The sequence below is a fragment of the Cebidichthys violaceus genome, unplaced genomic scaffold (assembly GCF_023349555.1).
Source record: "Cebidichthys violaceus isolate CVI_PGR_0920_01 unplaced genomic scaffold, fCebVio1.0.p SCAF_15, whole genome shotgun sequence".
Classification (NCBI taxonomy): Eukaryota; Metazoa; Chordata; class Actinopteri; order Perciformes; family Stichaeidae; genus Cebidichthys; species Cebidichthys violaceus.
Window position 1 is genome coordinate 14746027 of NW_027176318.1, and position 14761 is coordinate 14760787.

The window sequence follows — 14761 nt, forward strand, 5'->3', positions numbered from 1 at the left end:
GCTACCCCTAAAATATTACATACAGATATTATAGTAGAGTATCTAAATATGATGCTCATATTCTTACAGTGATGGTCATGAGGCACCGGTTCTGTGGCGGCGGACAGAGACACAAAGCCGGCAAAAACTGGTTTCCTTCCAAAGACTTCTACAATGAGGTAGCGGGCACATTACTTTGTGGCTTTATGAGTGTATTATCTTGTGTTGATTAAAAAAAATACTATTGTTGACGCACTTTCAGATTGGCGGCATCCCAACAGAGTATTAATACGGTTGTTTTTTGTTTTATGTGCAATTGTTCTTTTCTCAGGCCAGCTATCAAATCCTTGATTGTTTTTTGTTTTTTTCCATCGAAACAAAAACATTTGGAATTCACATTACAACGGCAACTATGAAACTACATTGTAAATAGATTGGATTTGGTAAATACGTACGATTATCACATTGGTCTTGAAGCTCACCAGCCACATCCTGCTCACACTTTGCTCCGACGGAGTTCAAACTTTCTTGGCAGCATTTTGTGACTTCTAAGTGTCAGTGACACAACAGGGCCACAGATAATAACCCCGTCCTCCTCAAACCGGCTCCTCTTCCGCTGGAACTTCACTTTGAAGTCCAGTCAAGGGATCCAGCGGAACATGTTAAGTAGTTAATCCCTCATTTTTAGTCCAATGCACAGTATCCGCTTAATATTTACCGCAGAGGTTTCTAATTGTCCTGCTTGCTGGTTCAGACTGTGAGTGCCACACTGATATTCTGTGTGACCACTAGAGAGACGTATGGTGCGTGTTGAGGAATTGGGGGAAATGGTGGAAAATGCTCTCAAATGATATAATTAGCATACCTTTGAAAGGAACAAAATAGCATCTCTTTTTTTTTTTTTAGTAACTGCAAGGTCATGGTGTTTAACTACGGTAGTTTAATTAAATTTGCTGTCCATAAAGTTTTTGAGGAACATTATGCAAATAAGGTTTTAATTATTGCCCATTCGGAATGTCATCAAAGTGCTCGTCTAAAACGGGGATAGAATTCCTTCACCAGTCCCGATTTCATTTCCCCCGACCCTGCATTTCCTCCCATAAAGAAGGGAAATAAAAAAAAATAAAAAAATAATGATGAATGGAATTAGTTCCGGTCCATAACTACTGCAGAAACTTTTTTTTTTTTTTCTTCCTGATATTGCCATCTTGTCTTCTGAAAATAACTATAAATCACTTTAACACCCACTGGTTCACTAAACTAAGACTGCCATCCATTTTGATTTGTTCATTAGCGCTTTGACTGTGTGTGTGTGTGTGTGTGTGAATACACAAGAATGTAAAGAAATGTATCCAAACTTTTCCATTTCATATATGAAATCAGATTTTTTTCTACATGTATGAGTTTGGACTAATGCTGCCCGTCGTACAAGGATACTGCGACACGTTGTAGTTCTGTAAGCGTTCTGTAAAAGCTTTAATCGTCTTTTCTTCCGTCGTGTTGGCAGTCGTGTGGGCAGATGCCTTGAAAGCATTTGTGGACCACGACCTTCGGTCAATGCGAGAGGCACACGGAAGCTACCCGTGCCTGGAATTATACGGGGCCAAAAAGGGCCCCGATTGTGATTGCGCACTTTGAAAATCAAATATTGGCTAAAGCTGCCGTCCCAGTTGAAGGGGAAGACGCATCCTGTGAGGGAATTAAAAGTTAAAAACGTGGCGGCGTCGGCTCCGATGACCGGGACCTTGATCAAATATCGATTGTGGACAGTGGGGAAGGCGGAACTGCTGAGAAATCCCGAATCTACGCCGTGGAATTTGCGGGACGTGGGCCTCCATGTTTTAATCACCACTGCTTTGAGAGACATCAGCTCTCCGGTCAACGCCTGACGGCTCCTCTTGAAAAGAAGCTGCCGGAGAATACGAGGCCTGTAACCGGCAACTTTTCTACTTTCTTTAATTACCGGTTCACCCTGAAAGCAGAGTCCATTCAGTCCCTGTACAGTGAAGAACACAGAGCTACTGGTTTATGGATTATGACCACAGATAATGTTTAAAGTATGAGAGAATTCCTACCTTCAGAAACCATGCATGGAAATGTGGAAAAACTTTATTTGTGAACGTTGATCACTCATACTATAAGTACCATATACCATGTAGTGGGTTCCATGTGTAAGGGCCGCTTTTCCTAAAATCAACATTTTGCTTATTAACACTGTTCGTGTGTGTTTTTATGTGCACGGATTGTTTGGAGACAATTTTAAATTACCGTTTCAAAATCAAAGGTTTTGGCAGGAACCATGAACCTAGATATGCATGGATGTTTTCCTCATCTTTGTTATTTTAATGGTGGGTGTGAATGAGAGTACAGGTTTTGTGTGTGTGTGTGTGTGTGTGTGTGTGTGTGTGTGTGTGTGTGTGTGTGTGTGTGTGTGTGTGAATGCATTGATATGCCAGAGAAATGAATCAACAGAAGAAAGCCTGAAGCCCCGGTTCTCACGAGGCCTTCATTATGTGGGGACCTCAGGTAATTAATGAACTATCAACAACCTCTTTGGTTTGTGAATTATACGCTGAGACAATATGAATTCACTTAAACCAGCGATGGCCTGGATACAGCGCATTTACATTCGTCCCCGTGTGATTAAATGCAACAACAAAAAGTCACATTTGTCCTGAATAATATATTCAAAACCTTCCCTTTTCTTTCACTAAAGCCTCCATCTCTCATATCAGGGGACACAGAGAAGCAGCAGGTGTGCAACAGAAAGACAAATACACCGTCACACACAAAACACAAAACGCTGTAATTACATGACAAGAATCAAGGTGACATGGACACCAGTGTCCTCCCCAAAGACATACAATCCAAACTCAGGGCGTCTCCATTTCCATCCTCAATCAATCAAACTGAGCTTTCGATTTTAAACTTTCGATGTCAGAATTAGGATCAGCGGATCCCCCAGTATTTACATTATTAACCCTCCACCAGACAACACGGCTCAGCTTGCCGGTAGCCTGCAGCTACACTTTTCAAGACACCATGGAAACAGCCGGAGTCGGAGACGGAGAACCTTCCAGCTTCCCTGAAGTCACCGAATCAGAAGAGACGGCATCTCCGTAATTATCACAAAATCTATTTTAAGTGCTGAGAAGAACTCTACATACAGGGCTTTAGTATTGACGCTGTGGGAATAGAGCTGACCGGCTAATATATATATATATATATATATTTCTTTCTTTTTTTTTTGTGGGGATGAAATCATCTTGTCAATCAAAACAAAGGTCAGGAGAAAGCCAATAAAACAATAGAGATGTCTTCAGGCCTTTTGATGTTTGGAGTTGAATCTGTCGACACACACCGGGAGACGCTTCGCCCGACTGTCCACGTTGGGAAACGTTTCACAAAAGTTTGTCACTTTAGTTATTTCTTCTCTGGTAATATACGCTTGAAAGCAGCCGCCAATCCAATTTCAGCAGGGCGGGAAAAGTAACGCGTCGCTCCCAGAGGAGTTCGCCAGAAAGGAAGAAAGAGAAGTTACCGCTGGCGCACAACACTTATTGCAGTTTATGAAAAATCATTTTCCCAAAAGGCTCAGATGTCCACCCTGCACTTCCTGTGAACTGAGCCCTGGAAGAGTAAATGCATGAAACAGATAAATAAGTAAACACACGGTCATATTTATATTCTCGGTCTGTACATACCCACCTCCTTTCATATTGTTGGGACCGGCTTCAAACAAGGTGAAAAGACGCATCCCCTTCAAGACTTCAAAAGTGCATTTGATATCTCAAGCTGGACATTTGGCACATTAATAATTGACCGTGATTTTTTTTTTTTTTTATTATTTAAAAATGATGCGCTCTTCTTCTTCTGTTTTCCTTTTCATCATCTTTATGTGCAAGCAGGTCGAAACATCAAGACGGCAACACGCGGCGTAATAAAGGGGAAGCTGTCAAAACGCCACACGCTCCACTTCTGTTTTTTTTTTTTTTTTTTTTTTTTTTCTTTTTTCCAAAAGCCCTCCTCTGCTTTGTGCTGCTTTGAGGACCATAATGCAATTGGTCGCCTCCACTATGGAAGGGTGAGCTGATCAAAGGGCTGTTGATGGTGAATGACTCAAGTGATCCTCTGCACATATGTAAGTGAATGGCCCACGGTTCACCTGTGTCACCCGCAACATTGTCCGCATTGGACAAAAGGCCACAGCACCTATTATCTACTATTCCTTTTTTGATTTTATTATCATAACTCAATGTCATCAAGAGCCCCCAGGAACTGTATGAGGAACTAGATGAGTTTCGACCGCAGGGACCAGGGTCTAAATTAGGTTCCAGGGATAATTTACCCCCTCAACAAAAGGCCCCGGTTGGGGGGGGGGGGGGGGGGTTGTACTCTCTGAAAATACTTTCAGGGTGGGGTTTGCAGGGATGACCGTCGCTCATTGGTCTCACACACACACACACACACACACACACACACACACACACACACACACACACACACACACAGCTCCGCTGCTTTGAATCGATTTAGCACAATTTCAGGACGAGGACGTTTGATAACCCGTGGTGAAAGTTAAGCTTTCCTGTCGACACGTTTTAAAAATTCAAAAAGAGATCATGCGAGCAGCTGAGAGGGCGAGCGGGAGACGAGAAGAGAGACGGAGCGGCGGTGTTGTATATGAGAGGCAAGAAGAAAAAAGAAGCTATTTTCTTATTGTTTCACGGTGGTTACGTTCTGAAGCAGAAATAAATCACCATCAAACTCTCAACAGATGAGCGACCGTGGAGACGGACACTCTGGGCTCATCTTTCTCCTATGCATTTCATCCACTACATCAGTAAATACGACGCTGCAGTAAATGTCGTCACAGTGAGACTAAACCTGAGGTTTATTTATGCTTTTTAGATGAAATGGGGCGGACACATCACTGTGTGTTTGCCCCAGGCTGCAACCTCCTGTTCTGAAGAGTGAAGCCTATGCAGAAGAGTGTTAAAGCTGCATTCTCTCTAATGTCCATCAGGGGGCGACTCCTCTGGTTGTATAGAAGTCTATGAGAATATGACTCTACTTCTCTCTTCATTTATTCCCTCAGTAAACATTGTAAACATGAGTTTATGGTCTCAATCTCTAGTTTACAGTCTTCTTCAATACAGCATGATGTTCATTTAGTACATTATGCTCCATTTAGAGTCAAACAGACCATAAAGCAGGGGATGATTTAGGGGCGGGGCTACTTTAGGATTGACAGGTCGCTGCCCTATCAGAGTCATACACGGCGTCTCTACGTCACTCATCAGCCGTCAAAATGTGGTCACTTCCGTTCATTGGTTGCAAAAAAAAACAGGCCGTAATCCAAGATGGCGACGGCCAAAAACGCTTCAAAACGGCAGTGCACAAACCGACAGGTGACGCCGCGATGACGACGTCCGCTTCTCATCTACAGTCCATGATTCACCCCTGCAGCCCTCGTCCCCCGTGATGCTGCTTTCTTCACACGTCAGCGGACTAATACGGCTTATCTTTGCAGACGATTAGCTCGCTATGGAAACGCAGACAGCAATGGGCTGAAAGGAACCTTTTAGTTAATTGAAAAGTAGTCCAGGGACTAAAATTAGCAGGAACTTCTACTTCTTCTTCTTCAGAACAGCATTTACAAACAACAGGCTACACTCCGCTGAGAAGGAAAGTAAATCCCTGCTGTAGTGAGCACTGCACTGGACCGCCCGAGGTGAAAATGGATGTAACTGAATGTGAGACTGCACATTGCTGCAAAAGAACATAAATCTCTGAACATCTGCGCTGAAAGGAAAAGAACATCAAATATGTATTAGACTTGTTAAGCTAGAGGGGCTACCATTTTGGTTGCATTTATTTTACAGATTGTGCCTGAACATATTTGCTTAGACGGTGTTGCTCTGTTTTCATTTATTTATTTTATCATTTACATTTTGTTTTTCATCGTGCTACATGATCTCCGAGGGCGGCTCTCATTGTTCCCGTCTCCTTTCACCTGGACTTTAGTATTATTGATTTGTTTTTTTATCTGATTACGCGCTCTCTCCGTTTTCGCCCGAGGAGGGAGCAGATTGGCCCGTTTGCTGCTTCCACTCAAAAGCGGCACATAAATTAACCACGAGTGGATTTGTTTTGATTAGAGGAGCGACACAATCAGCCGAGAAAAACAGCCATCAGCTGTGCAGAAAGTCACCGGAGGCCACGCACGCCCAACGCCCAACCGCAGAACAGCGTTAGCAGCTGAAGCGCCCTCCAGTTCAGAACCTCTCGCCTCCACTAACGGGACACAATGAACCAGCATCACCGGGAGCTCTTCAGGAAAAAGAAATAATTAGGGTTACAGACGCATGTGTGTGCTTTTTAATGCAGTGACTGAAACACATTTTACTTTATTCTTATGTATTTTTGCTATCTTAGTCTAGTATTTTGACAAACGAAGCCAATTAAATGTGCTAAAATTGTCATGTTCATCTCCTTTTTTGTGTCATTCAGTACTAGTACTTCAAGTTCTTCTTGAAGCAGAAATCACAACAAAAGCTAAACTGACACTGGTTCCAGCTTCTTAGATATGGATGTGGATGTTGGTTCTTAAAGTCTTTTATGATGGTAAACTTTTTATACTTGTGTTTTGGACAACGGTCATAAAAAGGAAGTTTAACTTTTAGACAAAACAATTCATCAACTAATCAAGGAATTAATCAGCTGATTAATGGATTTATAAAAATAAATATCAGTTGCAGTGTTAATCAGTGACAATCATGACACCGTTTGATTAGTAAAGAGATATATATATATATATATATATATATATATATATATATAGATAGATAGATAGATAGATAGATAGATAGATAGATAGATAGATATACATATATACATATACACAGTTGTGGTCAAAAGTTTACATACACTTGTAAAGAACATAATGTCATGGCTCTCTTGACTTTCCAGTTATTTCTACAACTCTGATTTTTCTCTGATAGAGTGATTGGAACAGATACTTCTTTGTCACAAAAAACATTCATGAAGTTTGGTTCTTTCATGACTTTATTATGGGTTAACAGAAAAAGTGATCAAATCTGCTGGGTCAAAAATATACATACAGCAGTGCTAATATTTGGTTACATGTCCCTTGGCCATTTTCACTTCAATTAGGCTCTTTTGGTAGCCATCCACAAGCTTCTGGCAAGCTTCTCGTTGAATCTTTGACCACTCCTCTTGACAGAATTGGTGCAGTTCAGTTAAATTTGATGGCTTTCTGACATGGACTTGTTTCTTCAGCATTGTCCACATGTTCTCAATGGGATTTAAGTCAGGACTTTGGGAAGGCCATTCTAAAACCCTAATTCTAGCCTGATTTAGCCATTCCATTACCACTTTTGATGTGTGTTTGGGGTCATTGTCCTGTTGGAACACCCAACTGCGCCCAAGACCCAACCTTCGGGCTGATGATTTTAGGTTATCTTGAAGAATTTGAAGGTAATCCTCCTTCTTCATTATCCCATTTACTCTCTGTAAAGCACCAGTTCCATTGGCAGCAAAACAGCCCCACAGCATAATATTACCACCACCGTGCTTGACGGTAGGCATGGTGTTCTTGGGGTTAAAGGCCTCACCTTTTCTCCTCCAAACATATTGCTGGGCATTGTGGCCAAACAGCTTGATTTTTGTTTCGTCTGACCACAGAACTTTCCTCCAGAAGGTCTAATCTTTGTCCACGTGATCAGCAGCAAACTTCAGTCGAGCCTTAAGGTGCCGCTTTTGGAGCAAGGGCTTCCTTCTTGCACGGCAGCCTCTCAGTCCATGGAGATGCAAAACACGCTTGACTGTGGACACTGACACCTGTGTTCCAGCAGCTTCTAATTCTTGGCAGATCTGCTTTTTGGTGGTTCTCAGTTGACTCTTTACCCTCCTGACCAATTTTCTCTCAGCAGCAGGTGATAGCTTGCGTTTTCTTCCTGATCGTGGCAGTGACAAAACAGTGCCATGCACTTTATACTTACAAACAATTGTTTGCACTGTTGCTCTTGGGACCTGCAGCTGCTTTGAAATGGCTCCAAGTGACTTTCCTGACTTGTTCAAGTCAATGATTCGCTTTTTCAGATCCATGCTGAGCTCCTTTGACTTTCCCATTGTAGCGTTTGTGGGCGTTTGTATCCAATGAGCCCTATTTAAATGGCCTCAGAGAAGTCACCAGCTGTAGTCATAATATATATTTATATATATATATATATATATATATATATATATATTTATATTTATATATATATATATATATATATATATATATATTTATATTTATATATATATATATATATATATATATATATATATATATATATATATATATATATATATTTATATTTATATATATATATATATATATATTTATATTTATATTTATATATTATTTTTTTTATTATTTAAACCTTTATTTAACCAGGAGAGTCCCATTGAGATTAAAAATCTCTTTTTCAAGGGAGACCTGGCCAAGACAGGCAGCAACATAAGAAACACATGTTACAGACAGGAAACACAGAACAAGACAAGTTAAGAGAAACTAAAAGTTCAGAGACAGTGACGTAACAGAGTTAATTTAAAAAACATTTACATTTTTGGGAACCTGCCTCTATTTCTTTCATTGTTAGATTTAAAGGCAGTAAGTGGTATCAGTTATTAGAGTTTTAAATCCTTCTGCTACATATTCCACGATGAGGGTGCAGTGAGCATAAAGAAGTGGAGTATCGTCCGACACCTTTCTGCATGATGAAGACACACAGGTTAGTTTGGGAGCAGACCAAGGATTGCCTTATAAATGAAGGTGTTCCAATGACAGAGCCTACGGGTGGCCAAAGCACGCCATCCTACCCATCACACATACATCTAATGTGTTTGCCCTAAACGAAAAGCCGGTTAATATTCTGCATTGCATCTCTCCACTCCTTCACTTCTCCTTCCCTCCCTTCCTAACCCAATGGACATCTTTTCCCTTCCTTAAATGTGTTTCATTACGGCGGCTCTTCCCTGAGCCTTTCACACTTTTGAACCGACACATTCTGGCCTCGCTGACAGAGACCAATTAGCGAGCGGAAGGTTGAACAGCTTGAGACCTGAGGCTGCCAGCGCTGCTATTTAGTGCCTGTTGGAGGAAACCATTTGATAATGATCCCACACTCAACATCACCATAAGCCCGAGTCCTATAATCACCAGACCCCTTATTGGGAAGGCTGGACCTGTTTCACGGCAGGTCAGAGAACACGGCGCGGCGGTGACAACCATTCTTTAAACCCATACCAAGGTGCTGTGCAGGTGCGCATAATGGGCCCCCAGCAGAGGCTGTGGACACTTACAGCATGTATCACATGTACCGTGTGTGTGTGTTTCTTCAGATTCGTCTCAATGGAAAAACACAGATTAGAATCTCCTGTTCGCTATGAGCAGCGGCACCGTTACTTGTCCTGCACAAGCCTGTTGATGTGAGTGAAGAACGCCTGTGATTTCCCTTGAAACAGATGCATAAATACAGAACATCTAAAAACTTGATTTCCTTTGGTAAATAAAAAAAAAAAAAAAAGAGAAGAAAATTGAAAATGCTCTTGCGTGTAAGAAGATCACACACTGTATTTCCTCAAAGAGCCTGAATATCCACAGCTTGTTTCCTTCGTACTATACACAAATGTGTGTCAGTGGGGGGGGGGAGAAAATAGTAGTATGAATTATGTTCACAGCCAAGGACCATATCAAATGATATTCCACTATTAGCTTACACATTCAGAGGCAACAGAAAGTCCCAGTAGCCCCTGGTGGGGATTACAGAAAGAAATGGGGTGGCATTTTTAGCAAAGCACCCACTCCATCTGTGGCATTTTTTTTTTTTTTTTTTTGTATTATTAATTTTATTTTTAGATTTCCCTGCAGAAATGATATAAACGAAAGAATATCCTCCCTTTTTTTTTATTTGCCACACATGTTGACCGCTGATAAACAACGTGTGCCTAATGGATTGGACAGCTGATTCAGCCGACTGAATGATGCAAACCACACGATGACATGCTTATTTTTGATGAATTTGGGGGAAAATATGTTTTAGGACGTGACAACCACAGGGTTTTTATGGTCAGACAGATGTGGCTCAGTATAAAACAGCAAAAAAAAAAAAAAAAAAAAAAAAAACAGCTGGCAGTGAAAGAACTGCATGTAGTCTGATGTGTTTATGAGTCGTACTAATGAAATACAGCAGGTGATACGAGTTTATGAAGCTCAGTATTTATTCTCAAAACTTTAGGGTGCCTTGTTTTTTGATTTGATTTTTGTTATCCCTGGTGGAAACAGCAGAATGAGAAGGTGAAGGCGGTCGTCTGCTTGTACCGGTATCGTAATTAAATTTTTTTAAAACGGTGTCTCCCGCTCTCGTTATCTGTTTCTCCCCGTGTGTGCAAACCAATCCGGCAGAATATTAATTTAAGCCCTGCTTGCCAAGTTTGGCGGATGCAGCGGCGCTACAACAGCATCATTCTGGCTTTAATGACTCGGCGCCAAATAAATTAGACTGACAGCAATTTATTGACCCAATTTTGAAACAGAATTGCTGGAATCATCTTCAGTAACAAATTGGGCTCTGGATGGTAACTGCTGCAGAGCTACCTTGTGTGTCTGTAATATTCAAGCTACTCCCGAATAATGTGCAGGACTCATCACTTCTCCGGTCTTTTATTTAAAAAAAATGTAAAATAAAGGGGCATGGTGGTGGAGAATTGTAAAAAATAAACTTTTATATTTGATTATTATTTTTTAAATTTATATTTGATTGTGGAAAAAAAACAGCTAAATCTTGTTTTTTGTATGTCGCCATCTTGGTTTTTGTATGTCACCATCTTGGTTGTTGTATGTCACCATCTTGGTATTTGTATGTCGCCATCTTGGTTTTTGTATGTCGCCATCTTGGTTTTTGTATGTCGCCATCTTGGTTTTTGTCTGTCGCCATCTTGGTTTTTGTCTGTTGCCATCTTGGTATTTGTACGTCGCCATCTTGGTTTTTGTCTGTTGCCATCTTGGTATTTGTACGTCGCCATCTTGGTTTTTGTCTGTTGCCATCTTGGTATTTGTACGTCGCCATCTTGGTTTTTGTCTGTCGCCATCTTGGTTTTTGTCTGTCGTCATCTTGGTATTTGTATGTCGAGATATCCTTATATATGTGCTATTAAAACAGAACTAATTATGTTCACAAATGTGGTGCACTGTATTCATATTACTACAACACCTAGACGGGACCAAGCCTCGAGCTAAATGCTTTATATTTTAGCTGAACGACGAAGCGCTCGCTCAATGTCAGACATATGCAAACACACTTGGAACAATACCTTGGCAATCGTGATGAATTCACCACGTTCAGTTACATGATAGAATATCACTGGCTGTGGGGGAGGCAGGACAAATTCTGCTTAAACACATCTGTTGATTGGCCACACCGTGGGAATTCAGAGAATAATAACCCCGTGAATGCGGTGTGTGCGTGTGTGTGTGTGTGTGTGTGTGTGTGTGTGTGTGTGTGTGTGTGTGTGTGTGTGTGTGTGTGTGTGTGTGTGTGTCTGTGTGTATGTGTGGGGATCTAAATCCGTGCCGTGGACAAACAGGAAAGCCGTTTCTCTGGCATCGCTGTCCCCTCAGAGATTACATGTCTAACGTTTTCATCATAACATCCAAGTTGGCTCGCCGCCGTTAACAGGACAGACCTCAGTACTTATCCCATCACATCGCAGTGGCCAGAAAAACAGAGCGCAGTGGAGCCACCGTGTCATCCGCACACTATCCACTCTTTGAGAACAACACGGCACAAGTACGCTGCCGCAAGTCTGAACACATTCAAATGAGTTAACTGCAATCCTTTACTTTTTAAGCAGCGGCGAAAATACTAAAATGCTCTCAATAGGCTGAAGTGTGGGGGGCCGTGGGGCTGCAGTCAGGTGGACAGCATGAAGAGCTAATATACTGGAGCTGCAGAGCACCACTCAGAGCCAGAGGTGAGGCGAGGCGGTCTCTGCACCGCGGCCCTCCCGGCTGTTCGGCGCGTCCTCATTCTCTCGTTCAATATACCTCCACCTCTGCAGGCTAGAGCCCGTATACCGGCCGCTTCATCTCTCCGCGGTATTTAATACGTTTCTTACTTCACCCACTCCCACTCCGAAAAAAAAAAACCCCCAGTTGCCAAACGCTTGCTTGACAACACATCCCTCAGCCTTTTTTTTTGCAGCTAGACAAGTAATATGGGCTCATTTCGCGGCAGCAGCCCCCGTGGCACTGACAGCAGTGGGCTTGTGTCTGCCAGAAGTGATTACTCGCAAAGATCGCTGATCAAATTGTCAAATCACCCCAAACTTTGAGACAGTTTTCACTCCTACCTGCAAAAAAACCCCAAAAACGTTCACCCCATTTCATTTTCGCGGGGCGATTATCTGCGACGTCCACATTTTAGCAGACGCAATCAAATTGCTCGTAAAAAAACAATATTTTCCACGCATTGGAAATAAATTCGATGTTCAATATCTCTTCCACTCATTCTGGCTCCAGCTTGCCTTTATCTTCATCAGGAGAACACGCGGCCGGCCTCTCTCTCTCTCTCTCTATCAAATAAGCATTTTAATCTCTTTCATTAGCTCGGCAGTACAGCTTGGAGAAACTGATTAGACGTCTCATTCCGAGTGCCTCGGCTGATTGTTGTTAATGGCAACCTGTATTGCAGAGGCATTGTCGGAGCGGAGTGTTCGGCTCGCTCCGTTCAAGCAACTCTCTGGAACACATGGCTGTTTTTAATTAGCGCTCCACACAGATCAATGCTCCATTGGTACCGCGATCAGTATTCGGTATTTGAGTTTTCCCTTTAAAAAAAAAAAAAAAAAAAGGCACTCCCGCTCGCCGCGCCTCGGGTCTTGATTGTGAAGGGCCCCGTTTGTGTGAGCGGGCTTAATCAAAGATGCTTTTGGCTCTGATTTAACACTTTAGATGTGAGTGAGTCCTTCGGAATCAAACGCGACTGCGTGCGAGAGCTCTGACGGAGTTGTTGAAATCATAAATGTTGTTTTCCGACCGGTTCCCTGACACCGAGATGGCTTTCTCTCTAAGCACATGTGTTTGTATGCGACAATAGTGACTGATTATGTTGGTGTGAAATGTTCCTCTAGGAGATATCTGTCATCCATATCCATATAATAACTTAAATAGCTGTATAGTGCAATAACAATACATTGTAAATCAAATTATTTCTTCATTAGAGGGGAAACATATGAAAATGTAATATCTTGTGAATAGAAAATTGTATTCTTCTGGCCGCTCGTCGTCATTCAAATCACAAACGTATTCAAATTACTCCTCACTGATGCATTTCGATGATTTTGTCTCGTTCAAAAACTCGGTATGCTTGATCTAAAAAGGACACCGCGACCAGGAGTCCTGATCCACAGATGAAGGTGCAGCGTCGCAGGAGGATGCCCGCCTCCTCCTCCTCCTCCTCCTCCACCTCCTCCTCCTCCTCTATGCTGCTGGTAATTGCAGGACGTCAGAGAGCAGGAGGCAGACCGGGGCTCCAGATGCCCTCTTCTGGGCCAGACCTCCCTCAGGACAGGCTCGGTCTTGTCTTGAGCTGCATCAGCCGGCGAGAGGCGGACTGGTGATTCCATTAACTTAGCCCACTAATAGGAAGTCCACCTGGGTCCTTGTTGTCCTGCAACCACATCCACATCCCCCCCCCTCCCCCCTCCCCCTTCCTCCACAGTCATGCTCCAGAAAAATAACGAGTGGAAAAGAAGGACATGAATCAATTATTAGAGTCAGACCTGAATATTTCAGCTACATGGATGTCTCTTCTCCGCCTAGCCCGATGGACTATACCACCAGCTACGCCAAACAGAATCAGCAAAATGATCAATGTAAAGAATCATTATCATAGCACGCCTTAACATGCACATCTTGTACTTCAAACACAAGAGGTATAAATAAGTGATTTAAGATGAATCATCTGCTGAGGGGTTAGAGATTCAATTTGAAGCACTTTTGTTTTAGCTTTTAGGATGCAAACTTTTATCCATCCTTCCTCCACATCTGATGCCCTCCTATAATCACTCTAATAGCTACTGTAGTTGCCCAAAGACAGTTTAAAGAAAAATGAACAATCGTACTCCTCTGGTGGCCAATTAAAGTGAACGGATAAACCAGATGCAATTAATTTCGAATTATTACTGTGCATTAGTACGGTGCGCGTACTCCCTTAGCTCATCAACAATTCATTCATATTCGTAGGCAATATTTCAATAGTTAAATCAAATATGTGGATATGGCTTTGTCCTGTGAAACCCAGCATGTTGCACTTAAGTCTACTCTTAAAGTTTCACCGTCGTCAAACAAATCTCATCTCCCTTAAAATCATCTGTAACCGTGAGATTTGGGGCCACTGCAGGGAGTTTATCAGTCCTTTTACTTCCTTGTTTTAATGTTGAAATGCCACTTCAAGAACTCTGAACTGCATTTGCACGGAATGCTGCTATCCAAATAACCCTGGACAACAACAGCATAACTCATCAAGCATTATGTAATGTCGGTTTGTCCGTTACGCTACATATGCTGTGTGCTGCACAGCTTTTCCACGACTATCTCTATCTCTATCTCCCTCCCTCCCTCCGTCCCTCCCCCGCCGGCGGACTTGTGCGGGACACTTGTGCGTCGTCCCGCTCGGCAGTTGGCCGGTCTGAAGCGCCCTGATTGACGCCT